Source organism: Melanerpes formicivorus, unplaced genomic scaffold (genome assembly GCF_026170545.1).
Source record: "Melanerpes formicivorus ecotype bairdi unplaced genomic scaffold, bMelFor1.0.p_v2 SCAF_5, whole genome shotgun sequence".
Taxonomy (NCBI): domain Eukaryota; kingdom Metazoa; phylum Chordata; class Aves; order Piciformes; family Picidae; genus Melanerpes; species Melanerpes formicivorus.
Window position 1 is genome coordinate 32299834 of NW_027142357.1, and position 12880 is coordinate 32312713.

At 43.5% G+C, this 12880-nt stretch overlaps 1 protein-coding gene across 1 annotated transcript in view; it reads right to left on the bottom strand.

Moving 5' to 3' along the window:
- OSBPL11 (oxysterol binding protein like 11) overlaps positions 1-12880 on the bottom strand; it is a 57695-nt gene that overhangs the window by 34563 nt on the left and 10252 nt on the right. The gene's annotated exons all lie outside the window — the stretch shown is intronic.

Below are 12880 nucleotides of genomic sequence, written 5' to 3' on the forward strand. Positions count from 1 at the left end.
CTTAGATAATTAATTTCCACTAGTTTATTAACAGAATCTCGATCATGATCACTGACCCAAAACAGTCCCTAGGCAGTCCTACACCAGTGTGGTCTTATCTATCCTTAATGCCCAGAACCCTTCTCAACCACACCAACAGTTATGCTCTTAAAAAGATGTTCTACAGAGCACAACATGTGGGTGCAGGGCACGTCAAGATATTCTGAAATGTATAACAAGAGCCAAAACATCATCTTCTCTGGCCTGGCAGGAAAATCAGGTCATTTCTCTTTCAAAGCCTGAACTTGCATCATCCACCAAAAATGACAACTCATCATGGGCATTCAGAACAGAGGCTTAAAATCACTACAGGTAAAATACATAGCTGCTTCTGAAGATCAATTTTCCCAAATAAGACTTGCAGGTATTATAGCTATGAACTGATCCTCTTAAAACCACACAGTTTAAAAACCTATTTTATAGTGTACCTTCCCATAACTCTAGAAATGCCATCTCAATGCCCTTGCCTCTTACACTACAGCATGAGAAGAAAGTTCTTATTATTTCAATGAAGAATTCAAACAACCAAATATCAGGCACTAACTACTTGTTTCTTAAAAGAAACCTCTAATTAAGATATCTTGAATAGAATAGAATAGAATAGACCAGACCAGACCAGACCAGGTTGGAAGAGACCTTCAAGATCATCGCATCCAACCTATCATCCAACACCACCTAATCAACTAAACCATGCAACCAAGCACCCCATCAAGTCTCCTCTTAAACACCTCCAATGATGGCGACTCCACCACCTCCCTGGGCAGCTTGTTCCAATGGGCAATCTCTCTATGAAGAATTTCTTCCTAACATCCAGTCTAAACCTCCCCTGGCACAGCTTGAGACTGTGTCCTCTTGTTCTGGTGCTGGTTGCCTGGGAGAAGAGACCAACCCCTTCCCGGCTACAACCACCTTTCAGGTAGTTGTAGAGGGCAATGAGGTCACCCCTGAGCCTCCTCTTCTCCAGGCTAAACAATCCCAGCTCCCTCAGCCTCTCCTCACAGGGCTGTGCTCAAGGCCTCTCCCCAGCCTTGTTGCCCTTCTCTGGACACGTTCAAGCATCTCAATGTCCTTCTTAAACTGAGGGGCCCAGAACTGGACACAGGACTCCAGGTGTGGCCTAACCAGTGCAGAGTACAGGGGCACAATGACTTCCCTGCTCCTGCTGGCCACACTATTCCTAATGCAGGCCAGGATGCCCTTGGCCTTCTTGGCCACCTGGGCACATTGCTGGCTCATATTCAGGCAGCTGTCAATCAGTACCCCCAGGTCGCTCTCTGTTTGGGAGCTCTTCTGCCACTCTGACCCCTGCCATACAAATCAATGCCATACAGCTACCATTCAGTATTACTATTCCAAGAAGACATGCAAGACTGCATGTTTTTGAAGAAAACAGTTGCTGATTGTTAGTGTTACATTTAAAGACACACAACAAAATAATAAATGTGTTCTAGCTATTAGGGGAGCAATCAATATTTCAGTAATATCCTGCAGTGGAAAGCAGCCAGTAGGACTGTCTAGGAATTTGATTTCTAATAGCTCATTAAGTGGTACTACAGATGAAAATAAAAGCAAGGAGAGCAGAAGGTATTCAGGCTATCACAGATTTTAAGTATATAAAAATGCTGAAGGAGACATAACCAAACTCATCCTCTGCAGACGCCTCCTATTTGTTATTCTTGGCATACAATGGAAGTACTGCTTGGACTTGCTTGCCATCTTAATTTAGCTGAAAATTATGAGATTGCACAGTCATAAAAATGTATGAGTTTGGGCTTTAATTGTCTGAAAATTGTCCCCAGCCACAGCTAATTATTTGTCAGTTTCGTGAATGCCAGCCTCACCTCTGCCTTTCAGTTACACGTTGTTCAGAACCCTGCACACTCAGGCTAGAGCTGCTGTGCTCTCCCATTAACTGATGTGCCTAAATCACAGGTATGTTTAACAGAGTCCAAGTCAGAAATGCCACTTCAGACTGTGATGAATACAGCACAACTATGTGTGTGGCCTATGGAGTTCATTCATCTGACAAGGGTAAATTGAAGTCCTTGATTAAAATAATTTGGTAACTTTTGTCTGACTGCTGCTGATGAGATAGGTGATTCTGTCAGTCATCAGAGAAACAAATTCCCCATAAAAGGGACTGCAGCCTTTCTGGTGATGCACTTCCCCATCAGATGAGCACTTGACTACATTTTGCCTTCATCCACAAGCTCCTCTCCACTTGACTTTTCACTTTGACTAGGTCCAAACTTCTCCAAATCCTCCTCTTCAGTAACTCCTACCTCTAACCTGAGCAGTGCCAAAAGCTGATGGAAAAGTGAAAAACTTTGAAAACAGTTACCCAGAGAAGGGTGTGACCAAGGATAAGCAAACCAGGCACTGCCAGCATAGCAGACACTGCCAGTTTGGGAGGAGCATGCTGCAGCAACTTGTCCTCAACATTCAATACACTGACCAGCTGCATTTCAAAACTCTTCGTTTCTCATGCAGAGGAACCCCCAACTCCACATTTCACACAGAAGTGCTGTGTAACTCAGTGTACAAGGTAAAGCTTAGAAGTACACTCAGCAAGTATCTCCCATTCACAAACAAAAAGATCTCATCAACCTGCACAAGATCATAGAAACACACTAAGCACCAATGGCCAAACCTCTGTAGAGAAAAGCCCAGCAACCAGCCATGATGGCTGTGTGCAGATCCCAAGACATAGCTGTCAGCTGCAAGGTGGGAATTCCTGACAGGACTGACCTCTGCAGCAAGGGAGGAATATTAACAGGCTAACTGCCAAGGATGAGGAACTGAGCTGTGGCTTGCTTTTTGGGAGACTGGAGAATGCTAGACATGCCAAAATCCATAGAGACAGAGCATGAGCAGAGGGGTCCCTCCTAAATGAGCCACCTCTTGACAAATACTGATTAAAATGTTTCCTTCATAATTATGTTCATGCACCTGGAAAAGAACTGCATAACCCCCCACAAATATATTTCTCTTTCAGCCTGCCAAAGACTGGACAAACTTTTAGCATCTGTGCACGTAAGAGATTAGCCTGTGGGAAAGGTATGAAAAAGGGTGCAGAGGCAAGCAAAGAAGCAAATAAAAGAGTAAAATCAAAGATCTTACAGGCACTAACAATGCTATCCCAGTACAAAATTCCATACCACATGGATCAGGGAATTTTCAACATTTGAACTATGGCTTACTTTTAAATAAGTAACAATTTTATACACCACAAAAGAGGTTTAAATCCAGACTGTAAGTTGCAATTCACAAGAAGATAGATAGATAGATAGATAGATAGATAGATAGATGTTATAACTGCACACAAAACCACTAGAGTTAACCTCCTAATCTTCAGGGTAAGCACTAGTACTTTCCCATGAATACAGAAACACATTCTCAGCATTGTTTAGGAGAAATGAGGCCATGGAATTACAAATAGAGCACTTCTTCAATGATTTTAAGATTAGTGCCTCCAGAGCAAGAGTTAAACTAAAATATCTGTTGTAGCTAAAGAAGATTGTAAGGCAGTTAACACTGTAAAAAAATAAAAAGAAATAAAATTCACAACAGCTCAGCAATGTTTCACTAGCATGGAACCAACGGCAAAGCTCTTCAGAGCACTGGAGGAAGATTAAGATGGTACTTTGACAAGAGGTTGAGGTTCAGACTGGATGTTGGGAAGAAATTCTTCATAGAGAGAGTGACTGCCCATTGGAATGGGCTGCCCAGGGAGGTGGTGGAGTCACCATCATTGGAGGTGTTTAGGAGGAGACTTGATGGGGTGCTTGGTGCCATGGTTTAGGTGATTAGATGGTGTTTGATGATAGGTTGGACGCGATGATCTTGAAGGTCTCTTCCAACCCAGTTTATTCTATTCTATTCCATTCTGTTCTATTCAGGCACTCACGAGCTCTGCTCACAGATAGCAAGAGTAAATTTCCCTCAGAGCAAGGGCATTGCTTGTAATGAAACCTGTGGGTTTCAGAAGCCTCCACAATTCTCCACATTGGGATTTTTAACTTCTAGAAAACGTATCACAAATTAACTGGACACAAAACACTGAACACCTTACCTAAACATGCCAGTGCAGCCTGGCTGCACTAAATCCTTCTCAGCTTTAAGAATAGCTGTGCATTCATGCTGGTGCCTACATGCACGTACATGTACCTGTGGGTACGTGTGTCTTTCCCCAGTCCACATGCTGCTGTTGCTATTCAAAATGCAACTGTGGCAGTATCAGATTGTCAAACGGCAACAGCTCAGCAACAGTGACTCAACAACCCCCCAAAGTCTGTAGCTCTGTAGAAACTTGACAGAAGGATACATGAATAACTTAAAAAAAAATAAAGTGTTGAAAAAAACCTGTCACAGCTTTAAAGATGTGGGGGGGGAAAAAAGTTGGTTTAACTTTTGCTGAGCTACATTAAATAAGGACACCACGCAGCCCACAATCCAGGGGAAAATTATGCAAGAACTGGTGGTACAACATGTAACTCCAGCCCAGCATATGCACCACCCCTCAAAATTTGGGTGTTTTCCCTAAAGCCTGAACACTACTTAACTTGGCTGTCCCTTCATCATACTATTTTAGTTCATAAATATTGTGACATGGACTGAAAGTCTATGAAAACTGAAGTCTATGGAAAATTACAAACCAGTTCATAGTCTTTCCAGAAGAAATATCCCTCCCAAACTGCAAAGATGCTTACCACAAGCTAGATATCTATATATCTAATCATAGAATCAATAAGGTTGGAAAATACCTCAGAGATCAAGTCCAACCTGCCACCCAACATCTCATGACTAACTAACCCATGGCTTCAAGTGCCACGTCCAATCTCTTCTTGAACACCTCCAGGGATGGTGACTCTACCACCTCTCTGGGCAGCACATTCCAATGGCAAATAACTCTTTCTGTGAAGAACTTCCTCCTCACCTTGACCCTAAACCTCCCCTGGTGCAGCTTGAGACTGTGTCCTCTTGTTCTGGTGATGGCTGCCTGAGAGAAGAGACCAACCCCCACCTGCCTACAACCTCCCTTCAGGTAGTTGTAGAGAGCAATAAGGTCTTCCAAAGTCTAAGTGCTACTGAAATCCAATAGAAACAAAATGTTCATAAAGGATTATTGTTAATTTATTTGCCCTTTTCTATTTTTATTTGTCCTTTTCTCCTATGCCTCTTAAGCTGCAACAGCTGTCAGTGCCTTGCAGGGTGGTCTCCTGTCCTGGGGGAGGAATTAGATAGTGAGAGTTGGGACAAACTTCCCCTTGTATCCTGTTTACGTACAACACCCGAGTCTTGAACACAGATGCTGAAGAACAACAGCCCCAGAATGATGTCTCTCAGGAGCTTCAGCAAGACATTCAGGCTCACACTTGCCACTTTGAGGCAAACATTTTCTCCAAGGAGAAACAGACACAAAAAGTCTCCCCACTTTTCCCATACCCTTCACAAGGCACCTTTCCCCAAAATCCCTGCACAAAAAAAGCCTTTGCTAGCAGTGGCACAAAAATTATACCCATCAGGAAAGCAACTACAAAAAGCTTCCAAAACTGTGTTTCTGACAATTTAAACTTTGCTGGATCCCAGACAGCACCATGTGGGATACTTTGAGCAGCCAGGTCTCTCAAGACATAACAGCTGTTAGAAGAGCACACACAGTGGCCAAAGCCTTCCCCACAGACTTGCGTAAGGCCTGGCTTAAAGTGGTAGCTAAGTGCGTGTAGAAAGCCAGGAGCCTGGAGTCCATGCAGATGTTAGTGAGGGCTCCTGAAGCAGGATCCAGCCTCCAGAGCTGCCTTCAGGCCCTGACCAAGGGAAGAGGCTCCTTTCTACAGAACTCAAAGCAAGATACAAAAGCCTGGTGGAAGACTGTGTTCAGGTTAAAAGCTAAAGTTCCTAAAGAAAAGGAAAGAGACATTGGGAACATAACACTGTAAACCAGAGAGTAGTTTTGACTATGTAGTCTGAAAAAAGCAAAACCCATTTTCACTGAACTTGTTAATCTCTATCAGCCCACAGGCTCACTGTTGGCAATAGCTTGCTTTTTCCTCTGACCACTTCAAAGAGCTTCTCTACAACACACTGATTCCCCTTTTAGTTACACGGAGAGGAAGGGCTGAGGAGAAGAGAAAGGAAAAAACCCTGTCAGCAACAGAAAATTTAGGCATATCCTCTTCAACTGCAAAGATCACGGGCTCCCAAGGAACCACCACCATATTAAGCACACTCCAGTCTCACAGCTCAGTGATGCAAGAGCGGGCTTCCTAGTACACCCAACAAGGGAAGGTAGAAGCCTCTGTGCTGCTTGCAGAGTATCTACAGCAATAAATTAGCTCTGCTTTTCCAAGCAGCTTTTGGAAGAAAGAAAAACCCTAACCTTGCTGTGCAGTTCACTAGCAGTGCAGCACAGTCAACTGTAAAGTGGCAGCAAAAATCCTGATCTTCAGCTTACGTGTTTGACAACTCAGTTTTAAGTTCAGAAACCAGTAAGTGCAAGGGGGGGGGGAGGGGGAGGAAGGCCAACAATACAAGAACACCACCACCTGTAGACCCTGGGGATGATTCAGAATACCTACCACTTGACCACAAGCATGCTAGCAACTTGCACATCCTCATCAGGTATAAAATCTTTCTTAATATATACTCCTGTAAACCCTTGAGAGCACAGACATGCACTGGAAGGAGCGCAGGCTTGCCACGAAGGAAGGGTGCGGCAGAGCTGGAATGAGCTGTCAGCTGTCCAGGAGCATAATGCAGCCCAGGCTTCCCATCTGGGGGCGAGGGGCTCTCCCACCTCCCCGCTTCCCCAGCCCCCCTGCTGTCAACACAGCAGTTGTGTTCACACCTACAATTTCTACCCATACCAGTTCTCAAGGGGAATGATAAAGCTTACAGGTTGTTGGTTTGGGGTTTGTTTTAATACTACAACCTAACTCAACTTGCAATCAATTCTGCCCTCTTGTCCCTTAACGTCACAGCTCAACTGGACACAAATGAAACTGTGTTGTAACATTTTTTGGAGGGTAGTAACAGACAAGAAGGAAAGAGAGAACATTTAATTAATAAGTAGCAAAGCACTGCTCTCACTGGACCTCTGAAAAGCTGATTATTTGAGTACTTCGTCATTCAGAGAACTCTTTAGCTCTCAAAATGCACTTGCCAGGGAAAAATCTGCAGCAAGTTTCAGCTAAGCAATTTCTTTTGCACGCACACAAACACCTCAAGTCAGCAGGAACTCATGTACAATGTATTTGTGGATTTGCATCAGTGTAACACAGCTGAAGCTGGGCCCCAGAGTCAGTAGCTAGCCCTGAGACTGTTCCGCAGTAACTACTGCTCAAGCTGCTGATGGAAAAATAACTGTAGAATTAGACAGCATTCTAGAGCTAGAGCATACAAACAGGCACCTCAAAAGGTCTGAACTCTCCACCTGACATATCTGGGGGAAGACTGTTGCCTGAAGCTTTGCTAACCATGGGTATTACCAGTTTACATAAGCACACCATAATGCACAGTTTCATATGTTGTTACCAAACCCCTTTATTTTTAGAATAAACCTTTATTTTAGAATAAAGCAAACCAGGTTGGAAGAGACCTTCAAGATCATCGTGTCCAACCCATCAACCAATCCAACCCACCCAAACAGCTAACCCATGGCACCAAGTACCCCATCAAGTCTCCTCCTGAAAGCTTTCCAAAGCTTTCCAGGCTCAAGCAGTCAAACTAAAGATATTCTGCTTACCCAACAATACTGGCATGGCATAAGCAAGGCAAATACAGTGATGGACAAACATCTTCACCGTTTTGGGCTGTTACCTACATCACCTCAGAAAGCAGAGGACCCTGGTAAGCACTATTCACAGAAACTGGTGGAGCAAATCTCTGCATCACTTAGTTACTCTAAGTCCAATACACAGAATAAACCAGGTTGGAAGAGACCTTCAAGATCATCGTGTCCAACCCACCAACCAATCCAACCCACCTAATCAACTAAACCATGGCACCAAGCACCCCATCAAGTCTCCTCCTGAACACCTCCAATGACGGTGACTCCACCACCTCCCCAGGCAGCCCATTCCAATGGGCAATCACTCTCTCTGTATAGAACTTCTTCCTAACATCCAACCTAAATGGTTTAGCTTACTACACATGCCAATGCAATGCCTTCTGGCGTGCTTCTGGTCTAGCAGCTCATGTTCCATCAGAAACACAAAGGTATGTTTTAAGGTGTATTGGTGACTGCAGCTTTAATAAGATTATATTGACAATTACCCATTGCCAGTCTGGACTTTGCAGCAGTAAAACACTGGCTATTAAATGGAAGACAAATACACTGATCACCTACTTTGGATAATCCTTTTTCATTATTTTTGAACCACTCTAGGGACATTTCAGTTTAAATGCAAAGGACACCAATTACTACCACCTTCCAAGCAAGAAAAAAAATCCATTGAATAGACTATGCTGTTCAGAAAGACCATTAGCCTGCAACACAAACACAGGCCAAACAATGTGTGGATGGCCAGAATCATGAAGCAACAGCCAATAGTTTGATGCCTAACTAGCAAGTAGTTAAAAGTGGCATGCTTCAGGGGGCATTTGCCTTTGAGCAGGCTGATGGACCAACATGTGCAACCTCTCTCAGGTGAGGCCAAACCTAGGAGAGCAATCAGAATGCAGTAGGGTGAGCTGCCCTTCCAGGGGATCCAAAGTTGCCTCTAGAGGAACAAGATGAACAAGACCACCTGCACTTCCAACAAAAGCAATGCAAAGCCTTGCACCCAGGATGGACTAAATCATGGATCAGTGAAAGTGAAGTGTGTCATGCCAGGCAAGAAAAGGCTGAGGGAACTGGGTCTGTTTAGCCTCCTTCAGAAGCAGGGAAGGCTTAACGGGAATCTTGACACTCTCCTACATATGGGAAAGCTGTAGATAGAGCTCTTTCAGGGATGCACAGCAGAAGGACAAGCAGCAGCACTATCGAGTTGTAGCAGAAAAACAGTGCTTCTTTGATGTAAGGAAAAATTCTCCACTATGAGGGAAAGTAAGCCCTGGGTGAGAAGACCACAAAGGCTGTGGTATCTCCACCCTTGGGAACACCCAAAATTTAAACAGTGACCCTGAGTGACCTCGTTGAACTATGAAGCTGGCCTTGTTTTGAGCAGGAGGCTGGACTAGAGATTTCCCAGACCTCCCTCCTAACTCAAATTTTTCCATACTTCTTTCAGACAGAGAAATTAAACAAAAATATTCCCACATCAAAACTGAGGTTCAAGGTGTTCAGAAGGTTTAAACTCCAATATTGAAAAAGAGCAGAACTTCTTTCTTCTTCAGTGCTTTAAGTGCATGATGATTCCCAGACAAGGAATTAGTCAAAACTGCTCCTTTTCATTGTGCAATGAGCATCAGTATTCACTTCTGTTGTGCTTGTCATCAGCATCTATGGAATTGTGTATGGAACAATAAAAGGACAAGGACATCATCATCCCATTTTATCATTTCCAGCCTCTCTAGCTTTGACATAGTTGTGGCCCTATTTTGGGGGTTTTTTAATTCATACATTCAAAATCACATCTTCTGCTGATTTCACCTGCAGCTGTGAACCTGTGAAAGTTTTGCAAGATCAGAGCCAACTGTTCCAAACTAGGCCTCCAAGAAAAAGAGGAACACACAGTTAGTGATTACAAGGGAAAAAACAGTTTAAGCAGTATGACTATTACCACACAGGAAGTCAGAGCCAGAGACAGAAACCAGGTCCTTAATATAGCATCCCACAGTGGCGCACAGCAGTTCTCTTGCTTTCTGTTACATCTCCACTGGAACAAATTAAACCAACTTTTCAGGACACTGAGTTGTCAGATCTGTCAATGCCTAAACATTAATTAAGATTTTAAAGTTTTCCAGCTTCATCAAAACACAGGAATTTACACCTGGAAGGAAAAGAAAAACTAGATATACTCATAGCAAAATGCCTTCCCCTTGACACTGACATTCCTGCTTCAACAGCGATAAGCTTAGGGAAGACCTTATTACCACATACCAGTAGGGTGGCTACCAGGAGGATGGAGACTACATTTTTACAAGGAGTCACATGGAAAAGATAGGGGGTAATGGGTACAAGTTATTCCTGAGAAGATTCCAATTGGACTCAAGAAGAAAATTTGTCTCCAAACCAGTTTGACATTAGAATAACCTCTCAGGAGAAGTAGTGGATTTCCTTACATCAGTCAGTTTTAAGACTTAGCTTGACAGGCTGCTTGGCCATCTCATTGAATCTACATCCTCACCTAGATAGGTTGGACCAGATGATCCCAGGGTCCCTCCCAACTTGACATTCTATGATTCTATAGTAGTGTGCACACAAAGCAACAGCACTTCTCCTATCTCACTTCAGCCAGCCCTGTCGTCCCCACTATCTCAGTGTTAGAAGCACAGTCCAGAAAATATGAAATTACACAAGTTGTGCAAGCACCCTGAAAAAAAAAGCTGTCTGGCAGCATTACCAGCAGGCAGTGATTCCCCACAGGAAGAATTCATCAGCACTGGCAGGTGATCAGAGTGCATGTCAAGGCAAGCAAGAGACGACGTACACATGCTTTCATTGCCATGGTACGGTGAATACAGCATGAAAACCCACCTAGGGTAACTCAACAGCAGCAGCTGGCACATCTGCTTCTGCATTAAGCAGTGTTATTAGGTCAGCCACAAGCAGTTTGTTTTCCATCCTCTCTCTGGGGAGAGGTGGTGTATGCAAGAGCAGAATGTTAATAGTGTGGGCACTTTTAATTAAGTTGCTGCTACATAACTCCATTATAAAAGGTGAAGTTTAAAAGTACCCTCTGCACTTATTGAAGGAAAGACATTTGTAACAGCCATTAACTTCAGCATGAATCTTTTCCATGGAAAGCACAAACTATTTGATATTTAGAAGCTACTCAAATGTTTCTGCTTCTTCAATTTAGCTGAATTTTTGAGTATCCCAGTATTAACACAAGCACCCTGCAATGCCAGAACCAACTACAACATCACCCCTGCCCCAGCAAGTTTTACAGCCTGCTTGTTCTTCACAGGGATGCTCTGAGAAGCAAGAGAGGGACAGTGGTCTTGACAGCTGCTTGCTGTGGAGCCACAGGGCTCTTGCTGCCCTGGTTCAGCAACTGTGTTCAGGTTTCATACTAGAACATCAGCTGTGATGAAGGTCTTGTTTAAATTACCTAAACCTGTTTCCCCAACTCTCTCTACTTATTACCCATCACACAGAGATTTACTTCTCTTAATTTAAAATGCACCTGAGCTTCCATCTGCTCCAACCTCATTCTTCCAGGTTGTAAAACACATGTGTGAACATGAATGGCTCACCTAACTTTTGAGCGTTGCTTGGGGCTTCAGCAACTGGCAAAATCAGCTTGGTAAAAGATGACCTTACCATTTCAATAACACAGAATGGATCCTGAGGCAGATATAACCATCTGATAATTTTAAGCAGGGGCTTCTTGTCTATTCTAATGAGCAAATTATGTGAAGTGCAGCATTTCTAAATTAGCATTATGAATATGGTATACTCTTTAAGCACAAATGAGGTTAAAAAACAACTCAGGCACCAGGTTTTTCCAGCCATTTCCCTCCGGCATATCAAATAAATGTGACAGCCTTCCTAATCTCATTTTAACAACAAAAGGGAATCTAACACACAAGATCAAATACAAATTCTGAATTTCACAGCAGCTCTTCTTTTCAGCACCCAGATCATGACACCTCAAAAGGCCAACAAGGAGTCAGAAAGTATCACAGTATAACTAAGGTTGGAAATGACCTCGAGGATCATCGAGTCCAACCTATCAACACAGACCCCATGACTAGACAATGGCACCAAGTGCCATGAGCAGCCTAGGGGGTTGTGAAGGCCATGCAGTGGAGGGGTATCTCCACAGTTCACCAGAAAGAGAAGCAAGGAGGATCAGGGCTCAGTGTGATAGAAGCTTGACATTGCAGCCACCACCCAACCCAAAAACTGCCAGCAGAACTATAACAGAAGAGGAAGTGGAAAGTCCATCCCCAGTGGTCAGGGCCTTGATGTCACAATATTGGCAGGTTCCAATGACTGGGAGACCAAGGAAGTGGGGTGTGCTGTAATAGAGGGGAAAGTCAAAGCAGCAGCAGCCATTGTCAGCCCTCCCAGGAAACACCACAAAATTACTGCATCTCTCACCCTGTGGTTGTGCACAAGGAGGGAGGGTTACAGTTATTCATTACAGTTAACCTACAAAAATTTCCATGTAGCATCCAAGAAGAGCTTTGGGTTTAGCAGTGCAGAAAGAAAACCCAGGACAGGGGAGATAGGTAATAAAAAGTACCAGCAGTACCAGCATTAGAGAGAACTGTCCCGGGATGACACCAACATTTACATGAAGCTTTGGGTTTTTTCTTACACCTACCAAGTGACAGGGACTTTAACTTCAATTCTGGCCTGCTCTCAGGAGTCCAAAATTAATTATGGCAGCTAACAGCAAGAATTCAATGTTTATATTAATATTATGATGACAAATGTTAAGTTCAGAGACAAGAATGGAGGGCCAGCAAGGGAGAGGTTTGCAACATGAAGAGTCATTGAAGCCTGCATTGCCATTGTCTCCTGTTTCCATCAATCAGGTTTAATAAGCTTTAAAGGCTGAACAGATGAAATTTATCCTCCTGAAATCAAAGTTTTAGCATATGACTAGAAATGCCTAGAAACTAGAAAAGCTCTGCATCTTTCCTTGCAACTGACATCAACACCATCCTCGATAAAGATGACTTTTAGCAACATCCACTCAAGAAGACTGTATGAGTTTCCTGAAAC